We start from the raw sequence: 7,329 nt of genomic DNA, 5'->3' as shown, positions 1-7,329 counted from the left end.
CAGGGCTCCAACCTGGCCCCCGGCTGCCTCGCTCGGACCTTCTCATACTCTGCTCTCGGCTGCAGCTTCAAAGCCGGCAGCTTCCACGGCTCTCTCCCACCCCACTGCTGCCACAGCTTCCAGTTCCTTCCTCTGCCTTCTGCTGCCTGTCTCCCCTGGGCAGCCCACACCTCAAGTTCTGCCTGTTCCAACCCGAACTCTTTGTCTTCCCCTTCAAGCCAGCTCTGCTTGATTTTGCTGTACCGCTTTAGGACACCGCCACCGACTCAGCCCCTCAGACCAGGAATCTGGAATTGGCCCTCAGCTCCCCTCCAGCACACTCATCTCTGCCCACTGCCCAAGGAAACCCTAGGGTTTCTCAGTGGGGTTGCAGATTGGCATTCTGACTTCGCTCCAATCCAGGCCCGCTCTCCAGACCCAGCCTGGAAATTGCTGCCTCAGTAAATGTTTATTGAACAGCCGGACGAATGAATGAATCGAGACGAAGCAGGTGCCCTCACACAGTTTCTGGAAAGGACGCAGGACAGGAGTTCCGGACATCCTGAAACCACGGGCACAGGGACACTGAAGAATGAATCCCAGCCGCCGCCCTGACCTGCAGTCTTTTCACATCTCCTTTCCAGACCTAGACCTGCTCTGTGAATTTAGACACTGAACGGGGAATTGCTTTAACTTTCTTAGCTCACAAATGATCTTGCTCGGTACAGGTGAATATACCAAGATTTCCCATTTAAACCTGGAAGACAGGGTAGGAGCCAGAGCTTGGTCCTGTTTGAGTTTCCACGGTCCTACCCCATGCCCATTGAGAAGCGCAAAAGGAAAAGCCCCCAGGAGGAAAAGCAAGCCCCAAAGCTTCCCAAGAAAGATGAGAATCAGAGCTTAGGAGTTCGGGGTTGGGGGAGGGAGGGAGAGAGGGGAAGATCAACCTGTGTAGGGGGAGCAGAGCAGCCAGCAGGGGTCTGCGCAGCTTCCACAGCTGCGGACCCTGGGCCGAGCAGCACCGTCCAGTGGCCTCTCGGGATTTGGGCAGGCCAGGCTGAGCGGGCCCCTCCCAGGCACTGCCCCCACCCCAGCATCCACTACCCCATCTCCTCTCCCAGGCATTTTAGTCCATTCGGTCCCTGGCAGCGACAGCCCAGCGGAGCTCATCACCCCTCCCCTCTAATAAGCAAACAAGAAGACAAAGGTCAGAGAGGAGGCAAGAATAGGAAAGGGGAAGGCAGGGAACCCCAGAGGGCCTTTGGCCGCTTAGCTGCCATGAGAGGGAAGCCAGGTCTTCTGGCTGCGCATACCAGGCCTGTGAGCCATTTTCCAGCCTTAATCACAAATCGAGGAGGAGGAGGACCAGCCTGGTTGCTCGGGAAGGCTGGAGGCGTGGGAGCCTTCTCCATCTGGCCCCAGCTGGGCAGGGTGGCCCAGGATTCCCCCAGGACCCAGGCTCCAAGAACAGATGCCTCACAACCTCTTCTTCACCAACAGCAGATGGCAGCCCCACAGAGCTCCCCAGGAGGTGGGGACAGCCTGCCACCCTCTGGCCTCAGGGGAGAGATCTGGGGGAGGAAGGGCTGTGGGGCACCAGGGGAGACTGGGCCTATAGCAAAGCAGAGAGGAAGGTAGGAGGCAGCGTTCAAGGATCCACAGAGAAGTCAGGTGGGGCTTGTCTCTGCTAAGCTCACAGGCTGCCCAAGGGTGGCAGGAATGGCAGCCTAGCTGAGCATGCGGATAGGCTTGGGTCTCCCTTGGAATCAGTGTGATGTGGTAGCCGGTGCTTGGGTTCAAGCACAACCTGGCGTGGACTCCAGCTGTGTCATCTGGAGCAAGCTATTAACTGCTAGAAACCTCAGTTTGCTCATGTCCAAAATGAAAGTGGTCATACCAGCCTTTTAGTTTGATGCTCAGACTTGAGATGCCCCAAGGAGACCCTTAGCTTGCTGCCAGACACTGAGGTGCTCAAGAAACTTGAATGTCTGGTCCTTTTGACAACCCTATCCCTGCAAAGCTTAGTATATCCCAGTCTTTAGAGCAGGGGAAATGCAGACAGATGGGGACTTTGGAGATGAATTTGGGGTTTGGACCGAATACTGTCATTATAACAGTCACCTCCGCAGAGACTTAGCTCTCAGCAGAAGGAAGGACTCAAGGGCAAGGAAGGCAAATGATGGGACACACTCCATTTACACCTCTGTGCCCAGAGCAGACATCGCCAATCAACGGCAGCATTGTCTCCTGCTGAGCCTGGAAGCAACCTCGGCCTGTGAACACATGCAAACACGATCCAGCGAACATTAGCCTGTGGAGTGAAACCCTCGTCCATTCTTTGCTGAGGTCTGCCTTTGAAGTGGGCAAGGAAATAGAAGGGGTGACTTCAGCTAGTCATTTCTCCCTGAGCCTCAGTTTCCTCATCTCTAACATGGGAGCTGATAAGAGTATCCACCTCCAGAGGCTGGCAATGAGGACCAAAGGAGATTTTACAGGTAAAGGGCTTACAAAGCCTTGTGATCATTTCCTTACGGGACCTCCTTGCTTCCTTGAAGCAGCCCAGCCAGGGTGGGTCAGCATGCCCTTTCCACGTATGAGGAAAATAAGGCTCAAGGACTTGAAGAAGCTAGTCTAGGTGACACATCTGGGAAATGGTGGAGCCCCAGGTAGGTCTTTCCAGCTAAACTACAGCTGGACAAAAGGACCAGGGTGGAGTCACGGCCACCCTTCCACCCCCACCGTTTGGGTGGAGAGTCTACGTGGCAACCGGACTTCATTGTCCCATAGGCGTCCTGGCTGCCCCTTCTCTGGTTTAGCCCAGAGTCTGACTGTAGTGAGCGTTCAGCATCTGATGACTGATCTTAATTTTAAATGTACAATCATTCCATACGAGAGTCCCTGGCAGGAGGGCATCCGCCTCAGCTTGAGCACTGAATGTAGTAACAACAGCAGTAGCTGTACCCCCCCACCCCCAGACTTTGCAGAGCGCTCCCAGCTGGCAAAGTTTTTGCGTTTCACTGTCCCCTGGCAGTGATCTCCCTGGGTGACCTCTTCCAGCCTCGTGGCATTGAGCAGCATCCATACACTGACAGTCCCCAAATTCACTTCTCCAGCTCCAGACTCTTCCTGAACTCCAGATTCATATATACAACTGTCCACCCTGCACCTCCCCTCGGATGTCTAGGGTATCTTAGATATAACATGTCAAAACCTCACATCTTGACTCAGTCGCCCACCAAACCGGTCCATCATCTTCTTGACCTCAGTAAGTAGCAGCTCATTCCTTCCACAGGCTCAGGCCCCAACCTTTGTCACTTTTTACTGATCTTCTTATCCACCCCAAAGCCAATTAATCCACAAATCCTAACAGCTTCTTCAAATCTGGCTCATCTTGCCACCTCCCGCCAGGAACGCCCTGGACTGATGCACCGTAGGCATCACCGGGACCACTGTCCAGCCTCTGCTGCCACAACTGGGGAGCGTGGGACAGGGAAGCGTCGAGGAACTGAACCTTGGGTTGGCGGAGGGCAAAGTGGCTTCTGTACCTAGAAATCTTGCCAAGGAAAGCATGGCCCCCAGAGCTGTCACCCACGGTACCCCAAAGCCAAGTGCACCGGGAAGGATTTACCTGCAAACGAGAAAGCATAAGGACGTTGCCATTTCTCCGCCCAGGGCTACCCTAGATTTGCTACCCCAAAGCTCAGCTCTGCCTGCACCTGGAACTGTGCCCAGGGGGACTGGGAAAGGCTGACTGTCCCTTGTGATGTCACCACAGAAGTGTGCATGGCCTGCAGGCTCCCCAGAGAGGAGAAAAAGGCTCCAAAGGACCCAGGGACCACTATAGGAGGAGACAGGATTCAAAAGCTCTGGCCAAGCCCTGAGCACTGGCCACACTGCCCCCCCTGGGAACTTGAGTATATTTTCACCTCCCAGATTTCCCGGAATTCACATTTCAAACTGAGTCCCCAAACCATCAGCATCTAGGGGCTGCGCCTTTCTCCCACGTGATCCCACCTGGACTCCAGGTCTGTAGGTGACCTCCAGGTCTTGCTTGAGGGAGTCATCCCAGAACTTTCCTATGCCCAGACCCCAGTCCCTTCAACTGCCGGATGATACTCGTGTCCTGTCGGAGTGGGGGTAAGGGTGGGGATTGGGTGTGGATGTAGCCTAGTGCAGTAAAAACAGAAAGAGCTGGAATATCCAGGTTCAAAAACCACTGGAGCAGCTGCATTTAAAGCACCTAAGCCGCCATTCAATCACCTGTAAAATGGGATAATGAGACCCGGTTTCCAATGTGAGTTTGGTGAGCACATACTTGCTCAATAAGGATTTTTTCTTTTCTTTCTCCCCTGGCTCTTTAGTCCCACAATGGGAGCTACAGAACTCACTCAGTCTCCCCTGCCGGGTCCTCCCAAGATCATTCCAAGAGTGGGTCACCCCTTCCTTCTCCTTCCCAGTCAGCCCCAGGCGGGTGCTGAGAGGCAGCGTTTGTCAGGGCCTCAGCAGGGCCGGCCAGGTGCCAGCCTTCTGCCGGACCTCATCAGGGGCACGTGGTGGGACAACTCTAGGAAACAGGTTCTCCCTACCTCGTAGAAGGGATGGAAGAGGTCATCTGCTGGGACTTTACCCTCACTACCTCACACCACAGATGCAGAAACGGAGACGCAGACTGGGGACTGACCAGGTCACACAGCACGTTCATGGCCGAAACTCTGAGGGTCCCAGCCTGACACCTCTTTCCACACGGAGCCCACTGCTCTGTCCTCAGGGGAGATGCAGAGCAGAAACAGCCTTCTCTTAAAAGTAAAACTGTTAACCCAAGAGGAGAGGTCCCCCCAGCCTCACTTGGAGGCAGCGCGCAGTCAGACCAGCAAGCCCCTCCCCTGCCGCCTGCTGCAGTCCTCCCCGCTGGGTCTCAAGCCGCCAGGAGACTCTGAACATCTGGAATGAGGACTGCGCAATTCCTTTTCTGGGGATTCTCTAGAGTTGTCTTTTGTTTCTTTAGTAGAAATACTAGTTCACAAGAGTCAGAATATTCAGAAGTTTCCTGAGCCCTTGTTAAACCATGGGTAGCCAGCTCCAAATGTACCATGATGGGAGTATTTATATCATGGAAATTGACGAACACTACAAATCAGGAATTTCTTTCCCTTCCTTCCTTCCACCCACCCACCCATCCATCCATCCATCCATCCATCCATCTTTTCTTTTTTTCTGAAAGCTGGTTTACCAACATACCACTGAATATAGCGCACATACAGAAAGATGCATAAGGCATCAGTGTACTTCACAAACTAAACTGACCGCTTCCCTTGCTCAACATTACATTATGAGATCCACCTACACTATAGAATGCAATTGTAGATCACTTATTCTCACTACTATATAGTAGTCCATTGTGTGAGGATACCACAAATAACTTATCCATTATACTTTAATGGACACTTGAGTAGTCTTCAGTTTGGGGCTATGAATTAATAATACTGCTGTAAATGTTCAAGTACAGTGCTGCCCAAGAGAACTTTCTACAATAATTAAAATGTTCTATATCTTCACTGTCCGATATGAAAGCCACTAGCCACATGTAGCTATTAAGTACTTGAAATGTGACTAGTACAACGGAGGGACTGAATTTTAAATTTTATTTGATTTTAATTAATTTAAGTAGCTACATGTGGCTACTGGCTACCGCATTGGACTGCACAGTTCTGGTATGTGACTTTTGGTGAACATATGGATGCATTTCTGCTGGAGAAAACATTCTACCTAGGAGTAGAATTTCTGGCTTACAGGGTGTGTGAATGTGTGTGTGTGTGTGTGTGTGTGTGTGTGTGTGTGTGTGTGTGTGTTTGGTTTTAATAACAGTTTTCCAGAATGGCCGTACCAGTTCATATCCCCACTAGCCATGCCTGAGAGCTCTAGTTGCTGTACATCCTGCCAACACTTGGCTGGATTTTTTCATGATAGACATCATGGTGTAGAGTAGAGATATCACCTTGTGGCTTTCTTTTGAATTTCTCTGGTGAGTAAATATATTTTAGTATCTTTAATATTCTCTTTTTGTGAAGTGATTCTTTGATTCTTTTGTCCATTTTCCTATTAGCTCTTATTAGTATTATTATTGATTTATAGTTCTTTCTGTATTCTGAGTGCAAATCCTCTGTTGGGTATATTATTGCAAAAATGTCCTCTCTCTTTGTGGATTGCCTTTTCACTGTCATAATGGTATCTTTGGATTAACAGATATTCTTAATTTTTTATGAATAAAATGTTTATTAATTGTATGTATAATTATTTACTTTATGCATATTTAACTTTAAAATTTCAGAAAATGGTACGGAAGATAAGATTATGGATTACTCTCTTGGACTTCTTAGGAATGAGGATTTTACTACTGCACGTCAAAGAATAAAATTTTATAACCATGAAAGCCAAGGTGGGCACCTTTTATGTTGGATGGCAACCTTGTTAAAGAGTTTTTGTCTGTTATTGAAATTTCTGGTTTTAGGTTAAATGAAATTTAAAGGATTGCTCGTAAAAACAATTTAAACTTGTTTTAAAAAGTGTCACATCTTTTTCAAGTTAGAAAGTTACCTCGAACACTTTAAAATATCGACAATGATCTCAATAGTTTAAGGACTGTTATAGTACATGTGGCTATTAAACATGCACAGTACGTCACCAACACCCCAAACAGTGAGAACAGCTGCGCTGTAGCATCGCTCCCTTGTTATCCTCGTGAGGGAGTAGAATGATCAATCAGCCCAGCGCGATGCTAGCTCACTGGCATACCTACCAAGCGTAAAGTCCGATTACCTAAAGCAACGTGACTATCAAATTCCCAGACAGTGCAATTTATAACTGAATTTGTACATTCAGAAACCTGTGGAGTGTTCTTTGAATTCTTTTAAAATATAAATTATACTGAGCAGTAAATAAAAACACTGCACTAAATAGGATAACGGTAGTGGCTGAACTTCAGTCATTGGTTTAACAAGTGTTTACCTCACATTTCAGTAACAGTTTCTGCTCAGTCTTAACACGTTCTCCTGCAGCAGGATATTTTAAATGCACAAGAATGAAAGGCCCAGCACTTCACCCCCTTGTCTTAGCCCAAGAGCCAGGGGGATAGAAAGCTGATGAAATATGCAGGAGGAAAAACGTGTGCACAATTATTTTTCTCTTTGTTCAACACTGGCTTTGATTTAGAGTGGAATGAGAAAATATGATAAAAACTGAATGAGGGTCTGTTTCTAAGTTTCAACTATGTTTCCGAACTATATTTCCACTGCAAAAATTTTGGCAGGATTGGAAGTACTAGGGCTACACTAACCCTGAAACACAGGTGAT

Source organism: Pteronotus mesoamericanus, unplaced genomic scaffold (genome assembly GCF_021234165.1).
Source record: "Pteronotus mesoamericanus isolate MK-2021 breed Mesoamerican mustached bat unplaced genomic scaffold, CSHL_Meso_final contig_52, whole genome shotgun sequence".
NCBI lineage: Eukaryota > Metazoa > Chordata > Mammalia > Chiroptera > Mormoopidae > Pteronotus > Pteronotus mesoamericanus.
This window is presented reverse-complemented; position numbering follows the sequence as displayed.